Source organism: Sinohyriopsis cumingii, chromosome 7, assembly GCF_028554795.1.
Source record: "Sinohyriopsis cumingii isolate HCF-2022 chromosome 7, ASM2855479v2, whole genome shotgun sequence".
Lineage (NCBI taxonomy): Eukaryota > Metazoa > Mollusca > Bivalvia > Unionida > Unionidae > Sinohyriopsis > Sinohyriopsis cumingii.
This window is the reverse complement of record NC_142967.1, coordinates 21,957,555-21,967,805: the sequence shown is the minus strand read 5'-3', so window position 1 is coordinate 21,967,805 and position 10,251 is coordinate 21,957,555. Positions and strand designations below refer to the sequence as shown.

At 34.0% G+C, this 10,251-nt stretch overlaps 1 long non-coding RNA gene across 1 annotated transcript; it reads right to left on the bottom strand.

Moving 5' to 3' along the window:
* Positions 1 to 5,097: 5,097 nt before the first annotated feature.
* LOC149794861 (uncharacterized) lies at positions 5,098 to 7,336 on the bottom strand. The gene is made up of 2 exons (XR_016422209.1): positions 6,677 to 7,336; positions 5,098 to 5,839 (listed from the first exon to the last, which is right to left on the bottom strand). It is a non-coding gene; the product is annotated as an uncharacterized LOC149794861 (long non-coding RNA).
* Positions 7,337 to 10,251: the final 2,915 nt, after the last annotated feature.

Below are 10,251 nucleotides of genomic sequence, written 5' to 3'. Positions count from 1 at the left end.
GTTAGCTGTAACATATTTTATTGTCACACTACAATACAGTGGAATTGGGCAAATGTTTAATTAGTTCAACCCTTTCGCAACATGATACATGTACTTAGATATATCGCTACGAGGCAACAAACAGTGTAGCAGACATATTGAATGAATTACTGAAGGAGAGGGGGGGGAAGGATGGGTGGGTGGGTGGTGGCAAATTGACTGCACTCGTGATTTGAATACATTATTGAAAGATCCGGTAAATATTGTATATTCTATATACATGATGTGGTGTTCTATACTTTCATTTGCACTGCCCACTTTCCAAAGCAGCAAATCCAAGCTAATAGTTAAATATGGCACTGAGAGTGATTTTCTCATCAACCCTGTTCGTTGCCGACTATGTTTGGGAAAGAATATGAAGAAATGTAATGCGATTTCTATCCCATCCAAATTGAATTCGACCAAGACAAGATTTTAACGTGCCTACAGTGTATCGCATTATAGTATGGACAATGTATATATGGTCCGATGACTAAAACTATTCATTTAACTGGATTCGGTATTTGGCAATTCTTTTTCCATGCAAATGAAATCATGAAAATCATGTTCAAGATTGTTTGATGAGACAGCTATTGAGGATACAAAAATTTAACCTTCCTGCATTTTCTAGGAGATCGGCGTAGTGAGCAGCTTTGTCAGAAACAAAAATATGTCATTAGATGATCACATTAGTTAAACAGCTAAAACAAAGACTCAAACATCCTGGACGTCTTGTATCTTCAACAAAAGTGAAATTGGTATATAAGTTTTAGAGTGAGTAGTGATTGTGATCAAGATACAATAAATATCAATGGAAATTACCAATAATTATCTAATTTTAGTGCTGGTATTTTAGTTCCATTCTAATTATTCCCATGTATGGGCCGTTTTTGTAATTACTCCAAGTTTTCCAGTGTATGGACTGTTTTCTGGTTACTCTAAGTATTCACATGAATAGGCTGTTTTGCTATTACTTAAAATATTCCATGCATAGAATGATTTTATTATTACTTGCAATATTCTCCCGTATGTACTGATTTTGTTATTACTCCAATCCTCTCAAGTAGGAAAATGGAAATTTATTGCTTGTTGAGAACGATTTTATTGAACCAGGTCACATTAAATGCAGTTCAAATGTATTCTAGTACTGAAACCAGATAATGTTTTCCGAATGTGCACTGGCTACATAAAAGTGAACACTGTTACCAAACGGAATCGTTTCCAGTATCAAGAATCAATGACTGTATTGACAAAATTGGATATACAAAATATGTCACCAAGTGGGACCCGTTGAATGTATTCTGGCGAATTCCACTTACGGATAGAGCAAAAGAAATTTCGGCTTTTTCAACTCTGTATGGACTCTACCAATTTTCTTATGCCATCTGGTATGACAATTCTACCCCAACTTTACAACGTTTAATGAAGATGACAGGATATGGAATAAATAGCCGTGATGTATACATCCATAATGTCATTATATACTGCGACACCTGGAAAGATCACATGGAAACTATTCGGAAATTCTTTGTCCGACTGAGTTGGTTAAATTTGACAATTCATTTAAGTACAAGTGGGTTCAGACGAGCTTGTGTACATTTTTAGTACATATTGTTGGATATGGTCAAGTTAAACTTGTACAAGTTAAGGTTAAAGCTAGTTATGAATTCCCAGTGCCTATCAGTCGTTGATGATTTCAAATTAGACGTGTAATTAAATCGCCGAACAACTAGTTGACGTGATGTTAAATCTTTGACAGATCATTGAAATACGGGTGTAAACTTATCCATATAGTTAAATTGTTGATTGATCGTTCACCTACTAGTGTAAATTTGCAAGTGTGGTTAAATCGCTGATAGAAAATTCAAGTAGATGTAAACTTGGAGGTGTAATTACATCAAACAAACAAGTAAAACTGGCGATGGGCTAGTCAAAAGGCTAATCTAACAGCGTATGAAGCTAGATAGCAATCACGTGAGCCGGGGCCCCGAGTGGCCGAGTGGTCTAAAGCACTCTCCGTTACGGATCACTGCCGTCTCACCTCTGTCTGCGCCGGTTCGAGTCTCAGATTCAGCCAATATGGGTATGTGAGAAAGCTTGCCAGTAGCTTCTCGTGGTTCTTTGGTTCTTTCCGGGGGGTTTCCCCTGTTTCTTCTTCCACCATTAATACTGGCCGCCATGTATAACCTATCGTGTGCTGAAAAATGGCGTTAAACTCCACAAGAACAACAATAACAACAAAGCAATCAAGTGATGAATATAAATTTTCCGTCGGTGTCCTGCCGTTACAAATCACGATCATGATCATACTTGAAATTGAGAAATCTATTTTCGAACAGGCCTGACGAAATATTTATGCTTTCTTACAGGCCTGACGAAATAATTATGCTTTCTTACAGGCCTGACGAAATAATTATGCTTACATAACAGGTTTTTTTGATAAATATGGATACGGTTCGTGATTTTAAGACTCGTTGTGTGATGAATTGGAAATATATTTATAGCAAAGATGGTCATACCAGAAGTGTCCACTTCAGTGGGTGTTTCCATTTTCAGTTCTAATGTGAATTATGTATATTACTTGTACACATCAATGTACAAATGAATGTACTTGTCCTCATAATAATTTTTTTTTCGCATGAGGTATTTTTATTCATCATACTCACGACAGATAACTGATGATCTTTTTCTCATTACCCAACCATTTCATTCAGAAATCATTTTTTTAGTAAATTAATCCAGTCAAAGCTATCAATTTAAATATTTTATTTATTCCTAATCTAATAAGGCTTCTTGAATAAGATGTTCATAATTGATGGCAACTTTAACAGGACAAAATGCATGTATACAAAAACAGGAAATCCGGGTTCAAAAGAGAATATTCTAATATATGTCTAAACTCTGTATTTATACACCTGATAGGTAATTTTTAAAAACACCAACTTGTACCATTGTCGACTAGAACTAGATTTACCTTCAGAAAAAGTCTATATTAATAGCAAATAAACTGCTTTGCTTGACAGATAATATGTTTCCATATTTGGACATTTTCTCAGGAAAAAAGAGCAGGAATTGAGAATAAGCCGGATGCGGCCTTCTGCATGTCGAAAAAGGGAACTGGTTGGAATCCTACCATGTGATTAGTTCGGTTATTACCTAATCTCATCGAGCATGATTCTTTACTCCAAATGCGCTGGTACTACGTGACCTATTTTAGTTGCTGCGTCGCAAAGCCTCAAATAATAAATATACACTGATGTATTAAATTGTATCAAGGTTAGTGAAATATTTAGCCCAGCCCAACACTACCATTATTTACATACCTTCATCAGAAGAACCTTCTTATATACTTACTTCAAAACATTCTGCACATCATTTTGTATTTTCTCTCTTGATCTTTCAGAGTTCAATGTCCTTGAGCAAATAATCTTTATTTTCGCTGTACCTTGACGAAGATCCTGAGATGATGTACTCTCATTTCACTCGTCTCTTCAACCATTTATAAAAGAAGAAAAGCTAATCTGTCAATACTGTAACGATTTGGTCCATGACCTAACGGACAACCCCTTAAAGATCCATCAATGATAGCAGACCATCTGCAAATTTCAACTCGTCAGTTTTAATATTTGAATCAATGGAAGTCTAAGTCACATAGCTTTGTCCATATTGGAGACAATTTTATACACCTTTATTTTTTCATCACTATATGATCTTTTAAAAGTTGTATCTTTGACAGAATCATCACTATACAATATTTCAAAATTTGTATATATCAGACATATTTAATAGATTGCATCTGTGTTCAAGTCTCTGTAGAGTACGAATCAAAATGTCTTTAGCCGTTATGATGTCCAGTCATCTATTCGTGTATAAATTTTTTAAAAATTCAACAGGATAAGAATTACGGTCACAATTTATTTATTATAGTTACAAACTTCAAGATTCCATAAAAAATTGAAATTTTATAAAACCTTTTTATCAATATTATTATTATGATTATATTTGTTTAGCAGGAGAAGAGTTGAAGAAGCAACATGTCTTTCTGGAGAGACCCGGACGTCGTTTTCTTTTCTTACCGATTGACATTAGAATAGATTTCTATTATCAATTGTATGTTTTTATGTCAATGATGTACATAAATGGCAGTGTGTATGATATACACTAGAATATAAATTCATTTGCAAATAATGAAAGTCTCTCTTTAAATTCTGGATAATGTAGTTGCAGTCAGTCATAACCTCAGCTCTACCTAAAAAATTCTAAGTGGGCATAATACTTGGCTTCAATGTTTCATCTTAGATTTATTAACAACTTGAAAAGCACACGAAATACTCACGAGACTTATCTACAAGGTCACAGTTATTGGGGCAGAAGACATTTAAAATTGATTATGCTTCATTTGCAGTTCACTTAATCAAGAAATACAGCTGAAGCAGCCACAAATGTGAAAGATGCAATCAAATTTAGTATCCATTGAAGAACTACATACAAACTTACCCTCATGTAAAAAAGACAACTGCTTCAAGCGCCCATATCTCACAGTTCTCAATTCAACATATGTGTGCGCTATTACTTGTTATACCATGTATGATGTTCACTTAATCAATATTTATTTAAAACACAAAGATAATCGGATCACCACTTTGTCGATGTTGAACTGTAGAAAGCACAAAAGCTATTTTTTAACTTGTATTTATTACCTAGAACAAGGCATGCAGCTGTTTTTTTCTGTGGCTAAGGAATGGCTGATGAAAAACTTATTGCAGAATGCTAATGTATGGAAAAACAAAGTTTGGTGGAGGTAGGGCTCAATGGTTGGATACTGTCAATAAATATTGCATGTGGATTGTGGGTGGGTAGGGCATTGCCTGAATATGTGTTAATGATTGAGTAGGGTCTGGTTGCTTGGATTGTTTTCTCAATGTACAATTTTGATACTATAAAATCTTTAACATTAGGAAGTTCGCAAAAAAGTCACCATGACAATTAATTAAATGAATGTTTCATTGTTAGATCAAATATTGTATGGAAACTTCTAAGCGATATAATACTTGCATAAAAATATGAAAGATACAAAAATAAAAAATAAAACATTTATTACATATTAGACTCTGAAGTAGTTAAGCATAAATAGATATGTTTTTTCTCTCACAACGTTGAAGATATAATGTACAAAAACAATGACTGTCTCAACATCGTCAAACACACATGGAATGGATATCATAAATATAATGAGCTTAATTACAATGCATACAATAAATAATAGCCAATAACAATTATTGATAAAAGTTCCAAACTCTTAGATTTTCATAGACACATTCATTTTGGGTATGTAGGCATGGCGAATTTTGTCATTGGTACGTTTTGTAATATCGATGAATATTGTCCCCACAACACATATCCTGTTCATTCTGCGTCGGATCATATTGGTATGAAGTCGTTTGCACTTGCTGTGTTAACGTGTATCACTGAGGAATATTAGGTTGTGAAACTTGATCTTTAGAATTCGATGGTCAGGAAAATTCTGTACTCTGTCATAAACTGTTTTCTCAAAATGTTTCTTATCAAAGTATTATTCTCTCATGGCAGTCACATTTTCCGGCCACACAATTCAAATGTGTTTCTGAGCAAAGTTTGATCCTATCAACCCAGTAGGGATTATTTTCATTGGGCACTGGGAAAGGAACACACCGTCCTTGTTTCTGGAAAAAGACACATCGCTTCCTCACGTCTTCACTTGGTCTCGCACCGATTACGATCACTATCATCATGATACAGAATATGGTCATTTGTTTCACTTCCATTTTCTTGTTTTGGAATTCTTAATAAAAAAAGGAGAAAATAACTATCATGCAATACGCCTATAGTTAGAAAATTATTCTTGAGTTATCTAGATCACATACAAATTTACGAAAGTAAAATGATTTTTGTTATTAAATGAAGAGCTTAGGAGAAGGAAATCGTTGGGGTGGAAGGCGAGAGACAGGCGGAAACAGCCTGAAACAACCGGAACGTTTACTAGGGTAAGTTTTCATAACAGATTGATGGTTACATTTATACGTTAGAAACGCTTAAAATGCAGGTCTATCTGGGGCTTTCAGCACTGGGATCTTACCATGGATTATATTCCACATGTCCGCTATATGACTGTTCCCGCCCCTGCTTAGTTAGTACTAGTTCCAAACTAAATAGACGATTCCTTATCCTGCTGGACAGTCCTTTTGGTTAACGTTAGGAAACATTCATTTAGATATTTAATTAATAACAAATGAACATTTTATATAATATTTAATAATTTGAGACGACTCTGAACTTCATATCCTTCACAGATAAATAATTAGGTTAACTGCATATTATAACGTTGATAGAATCATTTTATGGATGAAATGAATTTTCTGACTGGATAGAAATTGCTCGTAGGCCGGCATGTGAAAAGAAATCACCCGAGACTACAATCACAGCATTTTATGCTAATATAGTGGTACATGCCTTTTCAAAATTCGACAACACTAATAAAAAAGATCGAAATACCTTCGGGTAATTTGTCGAATATTATGGGAATAAACGAGTTTAAATATTAAGATGCGTAAATTTCACTGTTAGCGCTTGTAGTATATCATAATACTTACATGTATATAATGTTGTATATTACACTTACCGTATGTTAGATGCGTCACACACGCTAGAATGAAAGAAGATGTACGTCTGTCACTACCGCAGCAGTCGTCGAGTATATATAGTGTTCAACCTCCTCGTTGAAAGTATGGAATTCTATTTTTAAATAATGACTATATTTAGAGTGAAATGACATTGGACCCGGATGCTGTACGAGTAAGAAAATCCCCAAAAGTAATTGTCTCATCAAACAGTATATACTACTTCCTGATATCGCAGTTAGTCTAAACGAGTAACAATCCTTGCTCCATTGGAATAAATAAAGTGCAGTCCATGATTTAAATCAAATATCATCGAATGTAATCTTCTCGTCATAAGTGTCACGGCCGAACAAGGTCTACACAAGTCGCAGGTTGGCAGGTCTATCATGTAATTACAATAGTTAAAATCAAATAGCGTTAAGCAACGCTCGCTATATACAATCTTGAACTTAGTTACATTTCATAGTCAGAGTTCCTACGAGTGTGAGAATAATGACAGCAATCACAATAATAATAACAAAATTTAAAGGTATGTACAAAGATTTGTACAGGCATTGTTAATGTAGAATCTTGTTCATATTTAAGGAAGTTATTCGTAGAGAAATGTCGGAAGTAGATTTTAGATCATGTAACAGCAATCGTGTACATGAACTTTACATTGGATTTGAAATGCTTGTGGAAATCAGTCTCTGTGTCAATCTATATATATATATATATATATATATATATATATATATATATATATATATATATATATATATATATATATATATATATATGTCCTCAATTTTCTAAAACCATTTACCAAGCCCAAACTTTTACTGTCATATTCCTTTCACATGAAATTGTCGCGAGGTATGGGTTCTCAACAAACTTATGACTTATCTTGACAATAATGAAAAGGACATGTCCAATTGACACTTCAAGACAAATCATCTTCACATGATAACTTTGTACATATATATATATATATATATATATATATATATATATATATATATATATATATATATATATATATATATATATATATATATATATATATATATATATATCTGTGTTTATATGGGGGGCGTGAATGTGTGCATCGAAAAGTACATTTTGAGTGCTCCACTAGATAATGAGTAACGTGTAAGACCGTCTATATTTATTTGCAGGCTAATGAATAACGTATACAATAGTATATTTTTGCAGGGTAATGAATAACGTATACAACAGTACAATTATTTGTAGGGTAATGAATAACGTATTCAACGGTATACTTTTCGTAGGGTAATATTAACGTATACAACAGTATATTTTTTGCAGGGTAATGAATAAACTATACAACATTTTATTTATTTGTAGGGTAATGAGTAACTTGTACCATATTATATATTTTCAGGGTAATGGTAACGTATACAAAAGTGTATTTCTGTGCAATGTAATGAGAAACGTATACAACAGTATATTTTGTTGCAGGATAATGAGCAATGTATACAACAGTATATTTATTTGTAGGCTAATGAGTAATGTATACACCAGTATATTTATTTGTAGGCTAATGAGTCATGTATACAACAATATTTTTTTTTATAGGGTAAAGAGTAATGTATTGAACAGGATATTTATTTGTAGGGTAATGAGTAAGGTAGATAAGAGTATATTAATTTGTAGTTTAATGAGTAATTCATACAACAATATATTGTTGTTGTTTTTTTGCAGGGTAATGGGTAACATATACAGCAGTACATTTGTGTGCAGGGTAATGAGGAACGTATGCATATATTAATTTGTTGGGTCGTTTTTACTGCAAAAAATATGGACCGAGATATTGGTTTTTCAAGGAGAACAAAACAATTGAGTTCATCGAAATTTAACTTTAAATGTGTTTCCTTTTGTCTGGCGGGATTTACGGTACATAAGCACTGAATATTACGTCATGTCTGTCCTGGGAAGTGAAGCACATTGTATAAATATACAATATAGTAGCGGATGAAATCACATAGATAATATTTGAAATTGTGTGTAGTACAATCAAATCAACTATAAAATGTATGGACTGGTCTTCGCTTGACAATATAAAATAAATGTATTTTCTTCATACAGTGTAAGCTTTTCATTAATTGAATTTTAAAGCCTCTTATTATTATAGATATTAACCAGATCCTTAATTGATATGCTTAAAACTCGCTCCAAATGTGACCTACAAATCGTATGAAGCGTAAACGTCAATTGATGAGAATGTCATTCATGTACCGCTCCGCCTTTGCGAAGTCTTTGCCATTTCTATTTTAAGAAATTGTGTTTTCAAGCATCACTTGATGGTGCATAATATATCGACTACGGATGCTATTCACATCCGCGATTTTCACATCTCCATTGTGTACATTTGTCATCAGACTTAATATCAGGACCCGTAACAGTCGCCACAGTGCCTGTTTTACCCGTTGAGGGCATTCATTTATTACTAGGCAACGACCTAGCTGGAGACAAGGTTGTGGCTAATCCACTTGTAACTGACAAGCCTTGTTTGGATCAGAAATTCGGTCCAATTGCAAAGAATTCCCCGATTTCTTCGCAGATTGTGCAGTTACCAGGGCTATGGCAAAGAAAGCTCTTGAGAATGATGTTGATAAGGAAAGTATTCATTTAGCTGAAACATGTATTGGTCAGCCTTTTGTTGAGGTCACTTTCACCAATTGTTTTGATCAATCAGAATGAACTGATCAAAGTGATCGTCCTCTTTATTCTAATCAGGGTGATAAACGACAATGACTTGTCGTCGAACAGGAAAAAGATCCTGAGATCATCTGTTTGTTTCAATGTGCCATTAGTGAAACTGAAGCTACTAAAGTCCATGTCTGTTATTTTATTAAAAATGGAATTTTTATGAGAAAATAGAGGCCTCCCGAGGTACCTGCGGATATTGGATGGTCAGTGAACTCTGAACTTGTAGTTCCACAACTTTACAGGCAGGAAATACTTAGTCTGGCCCATGAAACTCCTTTGGTTGGACATTTAGGGATCAATAAAACTTATCACAAGATCCTGACTCACTTCTATTGGCCAAAAATCAAAAGTGATGTTAGTAAATACTGTAGATCTTGTCATACCTGTCAAATGGTAGGAAAACCCAAATCAGAAAATACATATGGCCATTCTAGAACCTATTCCTGCCTTTGACAAACCATTTAGTAGAATTATGGTAGATTGTGTTGGTCCTTACCTAAAATCAAGTCGGGTAACCAATGCCTGTTGACCGTTATGTGTGCGTCAACAAGGTTTCCAGAGGCAATTCCTTTGAGGAATATTAAAGCTTTGATAAAGGTTTTTAAAACTCAATTTGACCTTCCCAAATCTATCCCATCGGGTCAAGGGTCAAAGTTTAGGTCTCGAACTTTCCAGCCTATTATGCTTGAATTAACAATTGAGAAATTCAAGTCAAAAGTGAAATTTTTATGGTTTGATAGACCTAAAATGGAGAGAACATTTGAGTCTGGTAATAATGGGGTTCTGTCTCTCTCAGTCTTCCAAATTATATTACGGACCTTACAAGCTTAAGAAGAAAATGAATGAGTTAAATAATGTTAGTGCC